We start from the raw sequence: 15,276 nt of genomic DNA, 5'->3' as shown, positions 1-15,276 counted from the left end.
TTCTCTTGGTGATAGTAATGAATTCTGAATATTGTTTAATGAAGGCTAATTAATTTATAGCCTCGAAATACGTGCCCCATCCTAGGTTAAATGGTAAACCTCGGGGACTAATTGGGCTTGTCTCGAGATTCGGGCCCAGGTAGCCGTTTTCCTAAGTTGGCAGATAATGGGCCACGTGGCGTGGCACGATTGGTCCATGCTTGACCTTCTAGAGCATGACACGTGGCAGGCCCTGAATGGTCCACGTGGGTGACACGTGGCAAGTACCGACTGGTCCACGTGGCGGGGAAAAATCCCCTAAACTCATATGACGATTTTGAATCTCTTAAAGTACTCTCATAGGTCGATCCGGTGTAGTTCCAAACTAGTACATGTGCAAATGATTTATGAGTACTATGTCTTTGCAGCACAAGAAACGGTGCTGTAAATCATACTACACACTAATCTTTGGTGGTCATTGATCGTCCATCAGTTAAATGACCTCGATTAGGGATAATTTTCGATTTAAATATTCAATGTTCACTTTAAAGGTGTTTCTTTATCCATGACATGGTCTTGATACCCTATTTTGAATATTCTCAGAGATCGAATGGACTCATTATTTAATTCTAAACCACAATTAAATAGAAATGGAGTAAATGGTGATTTTGCATAAAATTGATTACTCCAAAAATGAATGGTTTCAACACAGTGTTTTACATTAAGACGTCTAGTTTAATTAAAAACACATGTACAAATTCAAAGCAAATATCCAACATGCTTGATTCCTATTGCCTCGACGTGCTTGTTGTGCTTCACTTGAGGCAAAGGTTTTGTCAAAGGATTGGCCACATTGTCATCCGTTCCGATCTTACAAATTTTGATTTCACCTTCGAATTTCCATTCCTTTATCATGTGAAATCGCCTCTAAACATGTTTGACCTTCTGGTGCTCTCTTGGCTCTCTAGCCTAAGCGATAGCTCTATTGTTGTCACAATAGAGATCTATCGGACCCTGGATGAAGGGTACAACACTAAGTTCATTGACGAACTTGCGAATCCAAACTCCCTCCTTAGCGGCTTCCAAAGCTGCCAAGTATTCGGCTTTAGTTGTAGAATTTGCAGTGGTGCTTTACTTGGAACTTTTCCAACTAAACGCTCCTCCATTAAGGCAAATTATGTACCCTGACTGTGACTTGAAGTCATCTCTGTCAGTCTGGAAGCTAGCGTCGGTGTAACCTTCAACAATCAAATCTTCGTGGCCACCATAGACCAGGAATTTATCCTTGTTCCTTTTCAGGTACTTTAGGATATTCTTGGCCGCAATCCAATGCGCCACGCCTGGGTCTGATTGGTATCGGCTCGTAGCACTTAAGGCGTACGATACATCAGGCCTAGTACATATCATGGCATACATGATCGATCCAATTAGCGAAGCATATGGAATCTGATTCATTCTCTCCCGCTCAACAAGTGTACGTGAACACTGTTTCTTGTTGAGAGTTATGCCATGGGACATGGGTAGGTGCCCTCTCTTGGCATTCTCCATGCTGAATCGTGCCAGTACTTTATCAGTATAAGTACTCTGGTCCAATCCAATCATCCTCTTGGATCTATCCCGATAGATCTTGATGCCCAATATATACTGTGCCTCTCCTAAGTCCTTCATTGAAAAGCACTTTCCTAGCCAGCCCTTTACGAACTCTAATAATTTTGTGTTGTTTCCAATGAGCAATATGTCATCAACATATAGGACTAGGAATGCAATGTCACTCCCACTGACCTTCTTGTAAACACAGGACTCATCTGGATTCTTGATAAAACCGAACTTACTGATGACTTCATCAAATCGCAGATTCCAACTTCTGCTTGCCTACTTCAGTCATAAATGGACTTCTTAAGCTTGCATACTTTTTAAGCATTGCTTGGATGAAAAAAACCTTCCGGCTGTGTCATATACACAGTTTCTTCCAAAATCCCATTAAGGAAGGCGGTTTTGACGTCCATTTTCCATATTTCGTAATCGTAATATGCAACAATCGCTAGGATGATCCGGACGAACTTAAGCATTGCGACTGGTGAAAAGGTTTCATCATAATCAATCCCGTGGATTTTCCTGTAACCTTTTACCACCATTCTAGCTTTGTATATTGATACATTTCCATCTTTGTCTTTTTTCAATTTGAAAATACATTTACAACCGATGGGTGTGTAACCTTCGGGCAAATTTTCCAAGTCCCAGACTTAATTTTCAGACATGGAGTCCATCTCAGATTTCATGGCCTCTTGCCATTTAGTAGAGTCGGGGCTCGTCATAGCTTGTTTGTATGTCGCTTTCTCATCTCCATCCATAACTAGGATGTCTTGATCTTCGGTTAAGACAATACTAAGGTATCTGTCTGGTTGAGATCTTGGTTGTTGCGACCTACGAAGGGTAATAGGTTGAGCATTTACATTGTCTGTTTGATTCTGACCAATCTTATCAACTGCTTTTAAAGCATTTTGATTGTCAGTTTTATCAGGTTGACATTGTTGCTTTGTCCTCTCGAACTTCATCCAGTTTAATTTTCCTCCCACTTGTCATTTTGGAAAGGTGTTCCTTCTCCAAAAAGATACCATCTCGAGCTACAAAGACTTTGTTCTCGGATTTTTTGTAGAAGTAATACCCCTTGGTTTCTTTTGGGTAGCCCATAAAGAAACACTTATCTGATTTCAAGTGAAGCTTGTTAGAAATTAATCGCTTGACATATGCTTCACAACCCAAAATCTTAAGAAAAGACAACCTTGGAGGTTTCTTAGTCCATAATTCATGTGGAGTCTTTTCGACAGCTTTTGACGGAGAACGGTTCAGTGTTAGTGCTGCAGTTAGTAGCGCATATCCCAGAAAGAGATAGGAAGTTCACTAAGACCCATCGTTGATCGAACCATGTCCAACAACCGAAAAGGCAATATAAAGGCACGACCGAAAAACCATCTTCGTCGTCTGCTCGTTCTGCACGAACACTTGATAAGATTCTCACTTGGTCCTTGAAAAGGCAACATAAAGTGAGTCATATTTGGTATCTAATACCTATGATTTGCTTAATGCACAAGTGTTTAAGGAAGATACCTGAGGAAGTCAAAACATTCCTCTCCTCCTCATCCTTGCGAAAGATGTTGCATTCTCGTTTGTAGTGGCCTTCCCCACCACAATAGAAGTAACGAATCTTTGCCGTTTTCTTGAACTCCCTCCTTCTTGGTCTTAGGGGCCTTTCGGTTGCTCCATAGGAAGTAGCTCGGTGAAGAAGTTGCACCACCTCTCTAAAGGAGCGTGTCTCCTTACCCGCAGCTATATGCACTCTTAATGCATCGTAGCCCGAATGGAGTGAAGCAAGAAAAATGTCATTAGCCATCATAGTTTCCACTAGGATCCCTAGAAGCTCCATGTGTTTGAAGAGCCTAGTCATTCTGAACACATGAGGTCAAAGGGGCATACCGGGTCTCAGCTTGGTATTGTAGACCCTTGACCAAAGTTGGCATCTTTCCTTAGCAAGACAACCCTTTTTAGGGGGCTTTATCCTCATGTTCGAGAGAAACCTAGTCGGGTTAGACACGAGTCCATCATAGTTGCCATTGAGACTCTTGGTGACTCTCACATTAACAACGTCCTCAAGGGCTTTGAGGAACATGTCCGGAAGGTAGGAGGAAAGCATTTCCTTCCCATCTTCTGGGATGGAATTAGCCATAAGTCGTGAGACTTTCTTGCAATTGGAAGACCATTCTTCATGAGCCTCATCACTCATGATCCCCTTAGAGAAGAAGCTTGGAATGGGAGTATCCAGAACGTACTCCATGGAACTACTCCGGAGAGTTTTCCTGAGTTCTTCCTCCCATTCTCTGAAGTTGACCAAGTTAAGGCTAATAGCCAACTTGTCGGGGATTTCAGGGCACAAATTGTTGTTGTTTGAGTTACTTGCAGACATTGTTCTACAATTGAAAGAATTTGAAATGAAAAACCATTCATATAATCAATAAGTTTGAATTTTAAAGCGCATATGCAAACATTCAATCTTACTGAGCATTTTATCCACGCATTAATAATTTGTCCCTTTTAGGCAAGAATAAAATGATTCCAAGATCCTAAAGATCAAGAAATGATTAAGCATGATTTGTCTTGTCTTAACATTTAATATCTTAAGGTAAGCAATCTAATTGCTAATAGCTCTAAGCTACTCTCGGTTTGATAAAACGTCTCATCTAATGCATCCTTGACATCTTATCTCTTTTGCCACGACATCTAAGGATTCCTTACAGATATCGTTGAGCTTAACCAAGATCAACTCGTATACCTAGTATACCTTAAGTTCCTAGGGAAGTAGTGATGCCTCGCTTTGGCGTAGCCCATCACGTACGCCAATTAGTTCAGTAAGTGTTTTTCTTGGAACGACAAATTTTAAGCTCAATATTATAGGGTCCTAGGGTTTCCATGTTGGTTGATTTAAGTGAACTTAACTAATCATCGCAACATTTTAAAATCCTAGACATGCATCTAGCATTCAAGTATATATATAAGCACAATAATATACATATATATATATATATATATATATATATATATATATATATATATATAAAGCATAAAAGAGATGCATTTGGCAACTAGAATGACCCCTTGAATCTTCAAGTCTTCAAGGGTCTTCAAAGCATTATCTTGACTCGACCTCATGGAAAACACCGTCTTGAGACGTCCTAGGGAGACGTCTCAAGACAAATCTCCGCCAAGCATGCAATTTCTAGTTACTTCGACTAAGAATAATCTAAATATTAAGGTACAAAAATACTCAACGGTTCACAGACCGTATTTATATTTACAAAAATACGTAACGGAACGCAGTCCGTATTTTCTATCCTAGTTGGGTCCTCACTAGTTGCCATCATCTCAAAACCCTGTTACATAACAAGCTTTCATTCACCCATTCACTATATGTGAAAGGCCCATGCATTTTACGACGAAAAACAAGAAACAATGCACAACACGCGAAAACTAGTAACTAACTTAGGTGGTTAATCCGATTAACGCGCCTAATTTAAAACTACTCAAAGTTGTTTAACATATTATGTATTTTGAGGTGCAATTCGTTCACGTAATTACCTAAGCTCCCACTAAATTCCGCATCCAACTTAATCAATATAATTAATCAAGTCGGTTTAACCCATAATTTGTCAAAATATTTTGCAAGTGCCGGAGCTACCGAGGCCTAGCCTCAATTAAATTTAACTAATTAAATAATTAAAATGGCAAAATTTTTGCAAAAGTCATAGCCCAAAATTAAGCAAAAACGACCCACCCAAAACCTTGTGGGCTGTGCACCAAGGCCGCTATGCAGCCCTTGGTGTTGCGCCTGCTATGCTGGGTGCTAGCACGCTACGCTAGCCAGCACGCAATGCATGCTGCGCATGCTAGTATGCTTGCTGGCGCCTGGCAGCGTATGGCAGGCTGGCTGGGGCTTGCTGCCAAGCAGCATGCTCAAGCATCTCCAGCAGCCTAGGCCACGCACTTAGCAACAAGCAGCACACAACAAGCCTCGCCACACAGCACAGCAGCATTGCACACCTAAGGCAGCCACATGTGGGCTACGTGGGCAGCCCGGCTAGCCTTGGTGGTGCTTGGGTATTGTTGCCTCGATTTGTGTGCCATTTCTCGGGATTTTAATCCCGATTTATGTGTGACAAAATTAATTTTAAATTTATTTTAGGATCAACTTAAGGAAAAAATGAAATAAAACAAGTTTAACTTAATTAAATTCAATTTTAATGGTGCATAAGCCTAAATCATCCAAAATTACCTTTGAACAATTTAGGTCTTTCTTGATGCTTAAAATTGAAAAGGGTTATACCCATAATTGATTTAACCAACATGCAAATTAATAATGAGTTTTGACAAAGTAGGGAGTTGGAAAATTAAAACCAATCATCCAATGAAAAATTTTCCAACTTTTAACTTGTGTAAAATGACAAAGATTACATCTTCCAATATGAAGATTAATCAAGATTCAATCACAAGTAATTGAACTTTAAGGATTTTAATCAACTAAAAAAATGACTAAATCCTACATTAGTTCAACATGGAATTTAGAATCAAAGTTCCATCCATTTAAACCCTTAAAGATTGGATCTTTAATATACTAGGAACTTTAAAAATTTACATTCACAATAAACATTCACACTTTAATGCAATTGATTTGCGTGATAGTGAAATAACGAGTTTATTTGAAAATTGAACATACCAACTTAAGCACATATTATGACTTCATAACCATGCTTAAAAGGATTTGAAATTGTTGTAGATTAAGGATGCAACAATGCATTTAATCTACCCTTGACATGCTTAAATTAATCAAGGCATAAAGATTTAAAAAATTTCGTTGAAAACGAAAAAAAAAACCCCTTCAAAAACCGATTTAGAACGATGATTCCACCCAAAAACACTATTTTTGAGTGAAATCCGAGTTCTTAGGCCAAAATTAGAAAAATACGAGATTAAAACTATTTTAAAAATGTGCTTCTAATCTAATTAGAAAAGCAAAATCAGAATTCAAATCTGTTTTAAATCACCTTAATTAACTACTAATTGCAATAATTAAAAAAAGAGCGCGGCTCCGATACCGCTGTAGGGTTTCGTAGAGACCGTCTCTACGCGGAATAGAAACCCCCCAAGACCCGTCCCAATAATTAAAGCAATAAAGCATGCATAAACATAATTAAACAACAATTAAGAAAAAGGAGAAAGAAGTTATACCCTTGAAGCGTGCTTCGCTCGTAAACTGAGCTCTTACTTCGAAGCTTAAAGCCTCACAAGCGTGACGGCCTCCAACGGCTCGTACCCACGACCCGACCCGAACGGTCTCCATCTCGAGGGTTAGTCGAGACTTGACCAAAGATAAAACTAGAGTTTTACGAACTTAAAGGTTTTCTCAATAATTAGAGATTCCTTTTTGAGTCCCACTCAAGTTGATTTCCAAATGCCCAACTATGGGGTATTTATAGAGAAATGCAACTTGCACACCCATTCATGATCAATGTGGGATAGTTTGCATTTCCAACTAATTTATTTAAATCAAAAATAAATTAAAAGATAATGCAATCAACAATCAACAAGTGGCACATGGAGAAGAGAGGTTAGGTGAGGACCATCACCAAAGGGGGGGAGCATTGCCTTGCTCTCTAAGGGTTGGCTCCAAGCCTTGGTCCCCACAACTCCAAACCGGCATCAAGGCCTTTGGCAGGCTGGCAGCCTGCCATGGCTGCCAACTGGCGCCTGGCACCAAGGCTGGGCAGCCTGCCTTGCTAGCCAGCCAGCACAGCAAGCCCCAGCGCATGCGTGCTGCTAGCGAGCCACGCATGCTGCTAGGAGAGGCCCCAGCTCGCTACTGCTAGGCGTGCTACTGAGTGCTTCCATGCGAAGGCACACGCACATACGCACAGCCCTGCGTGCTTGTTGGCTGGTGCATAGCGTTGCGCTATGCTGCCACACGCAAGCGCCTAGCAAGCTAGGCATGTTGCGCGCCAGTGCTAGCAAGGCCTAGCCTTGCGATAGCAACTGGGCACTAGCACCTAGAACGCATGGCATGCTAGGCTTGCCCCTAGAAATGCGAGGTGCATGCTAGCTCGAGCTAGCCTAGCAACCACATGGCTAGGCCAATGTGATGCTACGGCTTCGCTCGAACTTGTTGCTTGTTGATTTTGCGACGGTCGGTCTGACGCTCTAAGCTCGATATCTGACGTCTGTGTTTGTAATACTCTAGTGACTCATCACATCCTTCGGATTGATTCGTCGGTTCGGATCGGCAGTTCGTTTGGGTTCGACCCGAAGGGTTCAGTCAAGATAAAGCTGTAATATTAATTATTCACTAATATTACTGATCGGAAGCAGCCTCCACCCAGGCATTCCGATCACTTGATCTCACTGAAGAATTAGCTTCTTGTTAATTCTGAACCCTCTATCAGAATAATACACTTGTTGGAAGGAAACCATTCCTTTCATAGACAACCTCCCATCAGCAACTACCAGAAATACCTTGACTACCTCAAGAAGAATGGAGCATCAACCTCAGGGAATATGTTATAAACATTTTAACTTTCACTTAGGTATGTGATACCAAGTTGCAGTGTTAACATTATTCAAGTTATGCAGAAGCTGCAAAGAAGTGAGGCTAACATTGGAAATAGAGCTTGAAGGTGCACGAGAAGTGTTCAAGTGGCCCGAGATAGCTTCATAGTTTTAATTTCAAAATTTTATGATGATTTTAGACTTATTTCCGGATTTTTTATGAGACAATATTTCAGTTTTTGTTGAAACCTTGATATGTTTTACTTGGCATGGACAAGTGTTGATCCATGACAAGGTAATAAATTGTTTTCATTTTGCTACCTATGAGTTAATTTTGTTTTATAACATTGATATAAATAGATCACAAAAGCAAAATAGATGATTAAAACTAATTTACTTATAACATAGTAAGGTTAGGTCACATAAACCAATTGCACATCCAAAGATTACCATAAGATGGACTCTTATCCTCATTTGATTATGAATCACTTGAGAATTGCGAGTCATGTTTGTTAGGTAAGATGACCAAGTCACCTTTTTGTTTGAAAGGGTGAAGGAGCTAATGACCTTTTGGAACTCATACATATGGATGTGTGTGGACCAATAAGTTCAAAATCTAGCAAAGGATTTAAATACTCCATTACTTTTACTAATGATTTAAGTAAATATGGCTATATCTAATTAATAAAGCGAAAGGAATCATTGAAAAGTTCAAGGAATTCCAAAATGAAGTATAAAATCAGCTTGAGAAAACAATTAAAGCACTTCAATCTGATCGTTGTGGTGAATATTATATTTGACTCAAAAATTTTATGATCATCTAAGGGATTGTCGAATTACTTCACAATCAAAGGAACACCACAATCAAATGTGTTAGAAAGTAGGAATCGAACTTTAATTGACTTAGTTCGATCCATAATGAGCTTTAATGATCTTCACATATCGTTTTAAGGATATGCATTAGACAACAATTGTGAATATACTAAACAGAAACCCTACCAAAGTAGTTGAGAAGACGTCATATGAGTTGTGGACTTGAAACGTTCCAAAGTTATCTTTTCTAAAATATTAAGGGTTATGAAATCTATGTAAAATGTTTACAAAGGTGACAAAATAGACCCTAAATCAGGTACATGTTTCTTCATGAGTTATCCCATAAGAACAAAAGGGTATTACTTCTACAATCGCGCGGATAACAAAGTGTTAGTTGCTTGTGATGGTGTCTTCTTAGAAAGGGAATCTCTTTCTACAAAGTCAAGTGGGAGTAAAGTGGCTCTCGAAGAGATTCGAGACGAGCAACAAACAGATGTGGATAACACCACATCAGAGGCGAAAGCGCATGAGATGTGTTGGAGCAAGCTAATTCAACTAACAAGGCTCCTATCTTCCCACTTGAGTGAAAAACTTCAAAGAGTTTAAGGAAATATTTCTATTGTTGCTCATACCCGTAGTAGGTAGTTCAAAATTAAAAACAAACAGTTTGTTGAAATTCTGATAAACTAAGGATTCCAAAATTTCCTAATGGAATGCATGGAACCCACAGCCTACAAGCAAGCTTTGGTGAGCACCAACTTAGGAAATGGCTTAAGGCCATAAATTCTAGAATGGACTCCATGTTAGAAAAATGATGTGTTAGTCATGATAGATATGCAAATGGGATCAAACCCATTAGTTGCTTAAGTCTATTCAAATTCTTCTAGCAATTGCTAATTTTTCAATTATGAAATTTGGCAATTGGATATCAAAATCGACTTCTTGAATATGTTCTTGATGGAGGATGTGTAAATTACACAACCTAAGGGTTTTGTAAATCCAAAAAATCCTAGAAAGTTTTTTGCAAACTTCAGAAATCCATTCATGAATTGAAGCAAGCATCAAGGATTTGGAACATTCGTTTCGACAAGGCGATCAAACAGTTTGATTTCCTTAAGAGTGAAAAAGGATCTTGTGTATACAAGAAGTTTAGTGGGAGTAATTTGGTTTTCTTAGTCTTGTATGTAGATGACATACTGCTCATAGGGAACGACATATCAATGCTTGAGTCAGTCAAGTAATGGTCAAAGAGTTGTTTCTATATGAAAGACTTAGGAGATGCCAAGTACATATTGGGAATTTAAATTCATCGAGAAAGGTCTCGAAGGATGATTGGACAAAATAAAGAGACTTATGTTGAAAAGATTCTTGACAAGTTTGAAATGGAAGACTCTAAGAGAGGATTTCTTCCCATGTTTCATGGTATTACGCTCAGTAAAACTTAGAGCCCTCAAAAGCCAGAAGAGTTGAGACATATGAATAATGTACCTCATGCTTTTGCAATAGGGGCCATTAGGTATGCCATGATATGTACAAAGCTTGATGTTGCATATGCCTTGTGTATGTGTAGCAGATTTCAAGCGAATTCAAAATAAGCACACTAAAAGTGATAAGTCAATTTTATATATACTTTTATTCCCCATCCCACGGTCATATTTGTGCTTATTTGAGCTCTGCAAAGCTATTTTTATTACTAATATGCGTTTTCTAGTGTTTTTGTATAATTGATATTATTTTGTAGGAATTTGCAGATTAACGTCGATTCCCGAGCTTATTTAGCCACTACGAAACATTGGAGTCGGATTATATTTTATGACAAAATATTTAAAGCCTAGGGTAATTAAATTTGGTTCGGTGATTAACTGATTAAGGGCTCGATTAGTTTGGATACTAATTTTATTGTTGTCAATAATTGGATATCAAGAAGAATGATATTGGGCCAATTCACATAAAGGTCCAAGTTACAAGATCAAGTTACAAGTCCAAAGCAAAAGAAGCAATAAGGCCCAGCTCGCAGCTCCAGTTGATCGGGCTCGATCGGGCGAATATATTCGGCATTAGGCTACTTCAACTATTTGGGCTTTGTTATTATGGGCATATTATTTTACATTTGAATTCTTGGACGGTAGGCGGCTTCCAATTGATTTCCTTGTTTTAGTGGGATTTGTGCCCATTAACTTTCTTATATAAAGGGGAATAAGAATAAGGGAGCAGGGAGGTACGTAGGTTTTAGTTTACTTTGTAGGTTTTAGTTTTCTTTTCTTTTAGTTTAGTTTTAGTTTTCTTTTCTACTTTTCTTTTTATATCAAGATTTATTATTTTGTTTTCTTATTACTTTAATACTATCATTCTCTTTATTTTATTATTGTTATTATTATGTTCATGTAGATTATTATTCTAGGGTTAGGTTGAACCCTAGACATGATTAATACTTGATTTATTCTTCTAAATTCTCAATTAATTATTTATATTGTTCATGCTTAATTGATTGTGCTTTTTCCAATACTAGATTAGGGATACTTGGTATTGTTATTATTCTATTGTCTTGATCGCAACGGGAGTTGGGTTTTGACGGATTTGAATAGATCAATTAAGGGTATGAAATTCTCCACGGAAGTAGGTAAAACGAATTATTAGGAAGTTAGGGTGCCGGACTTAATGTGTTTAATTTGCATGATTCCACGGAAGTAGGTTTGATTGTTAATTAGGGAAGCCATTGACAACTCGGGAGAGATCTTTGGTATTTTATAGGGCGTACCTTTCCTTGTGAATGTGTAATTAATTGGTTCGGGTAGGAATTTGTCTTGTATTGATTATGCTAGTGGTGATACTTAATTCTAGATGTTTTTATTATTGGTGATACTTAATTCTAGATGTTTTTGTTATTTTTGATTTATGTTTGATATTTGAGTTGTCATAGTTATTTAATCCATCGTTTTATCTCTTATTTAGTTTTTTCATTGGTTAAAGTTGATTGGTAAACAACCTTCTCTCTGTGGGATCGACCCTGACTTACCCTACTACATAATTAGGAGGTCTAGTTAGGTATTATTTTTGTTAGGTGTGTGACCACCTATCAAATTTTGGCGCCGTTGCCAGGGAGACAGTATTGCTTTATATAGTTAGCTTTTATTTTTGGTGAGACTGAATTGTATATATTATATAATTAATTTTTTTTTCTTTTCTTTCGATGGCTAATTGTTATTTTCCTCAACTTGAACATGAGGTGTTTTGGAGGTATTATAATAGACTAGGCAATTATGTTGGTCTTAATAATGGAATTGAACAGTGGGATATGTGCCTAGTGTTTTATGAGGGTTTTAATGAAGAAACTAGGACAATTATGGAATCAATGTGTAATGGATGGTTTCTAGCCCAATCACCTGAATATTATTGGTATTTAATTGAATGGTTAGCTAAGGAAACCTATGAGTGGGAGATGTCTTTACCTAGTAGACCCATCTTAGATAATCTATCCATACCTACACAGAGTACAACCTTTTCTCGATGTTCTTATTGTCACTCTACATATCATGATGATTCTTTATGTGATGAAAGACCACTTCCTTATATTTATGATGATGATGAAGGGTGGATTAAATATAAGTATTATTGGGATGGGGATAAAATTAATGAAGGGATACATGTCATGAATCTTTTAGAGGATGAAGAACCTTTGGTTGAAAGTCCTATAGAGGAAAATACACTTGAGATTAAGGTGATTGATGAGTCGATTGATGAGTCTTTGTTTGTTAATTCTATTGTCGATGAGCCTAATCCCTTTTGTAGGGAAACTCAATATTGTCCTTTCTTTTCCATTTTTACCTCCTCCGTCACTTCCCTCTCCCCCCTTTGAATGATGCTTACGATCATGTTCTTGATAATGTGTCGTCGAAGGAGATTAACAATTTTTCTTTTTATTTTTCTTGTGAACATAATTTTTTCTTCTCTTTTTATTTTTCTAGGTTTAATAGACTTTTAGGGCTAATTTATTATATTTTTCCTTATATTTGCTACATAAAACTTTCTGAGTTGTTTGCAGGAACATATGATAAGCTTCTCAGGGCACTAAATTGTTCTGCATTGGTTTATTTATTTTATATTTGTCATCACCATTAGCTAGCTTTCTTTATTTTAATCACCTTTTTAACGTTATGTGCTAGATTAGTGCCTTAGTGGAGTAGTTTTTTTTTTTTTTCTTTTTAGTTTAAAGAGAGTGTATCTTATGCTAGTGGGAGTTTCTATTTGTGTAGGTTTTGATCTAAGAAGGCTGATTTAATAGGAGTAGAAAGCTGGATTGCATTCGGGTTCGACCGGGCAGAGCTCGGCCTGATCGGGCGCGCGTACAGATCAGCGAAACTGCTCAACTTCGAAACGCCATAACTTTTGCGTTACTTATTGGATTTTTGCGTGTGACCTATCTTCGGAAAGCTCTTCAAGTCTACTTTCCAATGAAACTAGAATCACTGCATTATCTTTTATACACCAAAAGTTATGATCAGAATAGTGCACATGACTCAATTTTTATCTTTTTTCCACTAACACTTTGTTTCATTCTTGCTCTAATTTGTTCCAAAGAGATGCATTGCAATCCTCGAGGCTTTGGTGACATTATTTTGGTGATGATGAGAGGAGTAGTCACCTTGACTACTAGCTTCCCTTTAAGACAATGAGGACATTATCTGATTTAGCTTGGGGGGAAGTTCTTGTGTACACAAGGTATATCTTTCACTCTCTCTTTTTATTTTGGTGTGATTAGACTAATTTTTTTTAATTGTTTTTATTGCTTTCTTAGGTTAGTTTTTATTGCTTTTTTTTTTTAAAAAAAAAAAAAAAAAAAACCCAAAAATACGTTCTAATGAATTATGAATCATGCTTCCCTGTGCCCCTTGATGAAAAATTTTCGAAATTGTTTTAATTCTTGGTTATTGATGATAAATATTGTGGATTAGTTGATCATGATTTGATGTTTGATTGCCTTGAAATCTTAATATGCGTCAATATTGCCCAACTACTTGTGAATATAGTGCTTGACTAGTTAATTTGGTTAGGAATGTGTGATAGTTCCTGGTATGTCAATGAATTTGAGTATTGATTTATAACTCTTAGTAATGTTTATATGACTCATTATTATGCACATTGAGGAGGATGAAGGCATTTGTTCTTTTAGGTAGCCTTCAGAATTATTAGATATATTTGTTCCCTTCTTGCTACCCATGTTGTTGCTTGTGTCTGTTTATTGTTTATTAGCCACATTACAAGCCTATTTAAGCCCCATTGGTTACTAGTCCCAAGCTTGGCTTGGGGGAGCTAATAGTGAGTGAGGTGAGAGAGTTTTAGTGTGCACTTAATTTGCACAATGTGGGTGGATTTGAGGAGTTATTTATTTGCTCTTATTTTTGTGGATTGGAAAAAAAAATTTGAAAAAATTATTGTTCAAAGTTGAAAATTTCCAACGTGAGATAAAAAGAAAAAAAAGAGCAAATGAAAAAAATTGTTTCAATGTTCAAGTGTTCTAATGAAGGTTGCTCAAAAGAAGGGGAAAAAAAATAAAAAAAAAATAATCAAAAGAAAAAAAAGAGTTCAAAGTTTGTTGATCACTCAAGTTCTATGATACTATATTTGTACTAGTGAGGTTGTAAGTATTGGAAAATTTGTGAAATATTGGATTGGTTGTTTGGTGAATTTTTGTAGAGTTGAGTTGTGTTGGAGATGATTTGATCATTATTTAATTTTGACCTTGGTTTTATTAAGATTTTGGCTCCCTTAAGCATGGCTTTACTTTCATATTTTCCCAAATATTTCCTACCTTTTACCCTAGTCTTACGTTACAAGCCTTAAAGACCTTCCGACCTTTGTGCATAGAGTTCTATGGATGTGAAAGTAGTTGTTTATCAATGCAAAGAATGATTTGATATGTTTCGAGTCGACTATTAGGTTGAGTGTATGTCTTTTAAACACACGAGTGCGTGAGTTGGGAGGGCATTGTTCACATATAAAGGGGTGGTTGGAGAGCGATCGGATACATCTTATATCCGCCACATAAAGAGTGAAGAGTGCGTGAGCACTAGTCTTGAATTCCATATACACTTGTGGTTTGCTCTACTTGACAATTTTTAGGGAGGATGAGTAGTTGGATGGATTTGATTGGTTGATATTGATGCATATTTGTTGGATTTGCCTTGAATCGGTTATGCCTGGTTTTAATTGATTTTTGGGGTGAAGTATGTTTTATTTTTTCATTGTTGAGCTCTTTGCTTAGGGACAAGCAAAGGTTTAGCTTGGGGGAGTTTGATAAGTCTATTTTATATATACTTTTATTCCACGTCCCACGGTCATATTTGTGCTTATTTGAGGTCTGCGGAGCTATTTTTATTACTAATATGCGTTTTCTAG

This window comes from Chenopodium quinoa, unplaced genomic scaffold (genome assembly GCF_001683475.1).
Source record: "Chenopodium quinoa cultivar QQ74 unplaced genomic scaffold, ASM168347v1, whole genome shotgun sequence".
Taxonomy (NCBI): domain Eukaryota; kingdom Viridiplantae; phylum Streptophyta; class Magnoliopsida; order Caryophyllales; family Amaranthaceae; genus Chenopodium; species Chenopodium quinoa.
The sequence above is the reverse complement of the archived record's forward strand: the minus strand, read 5'-3'. Positions refer to the sequence as shown.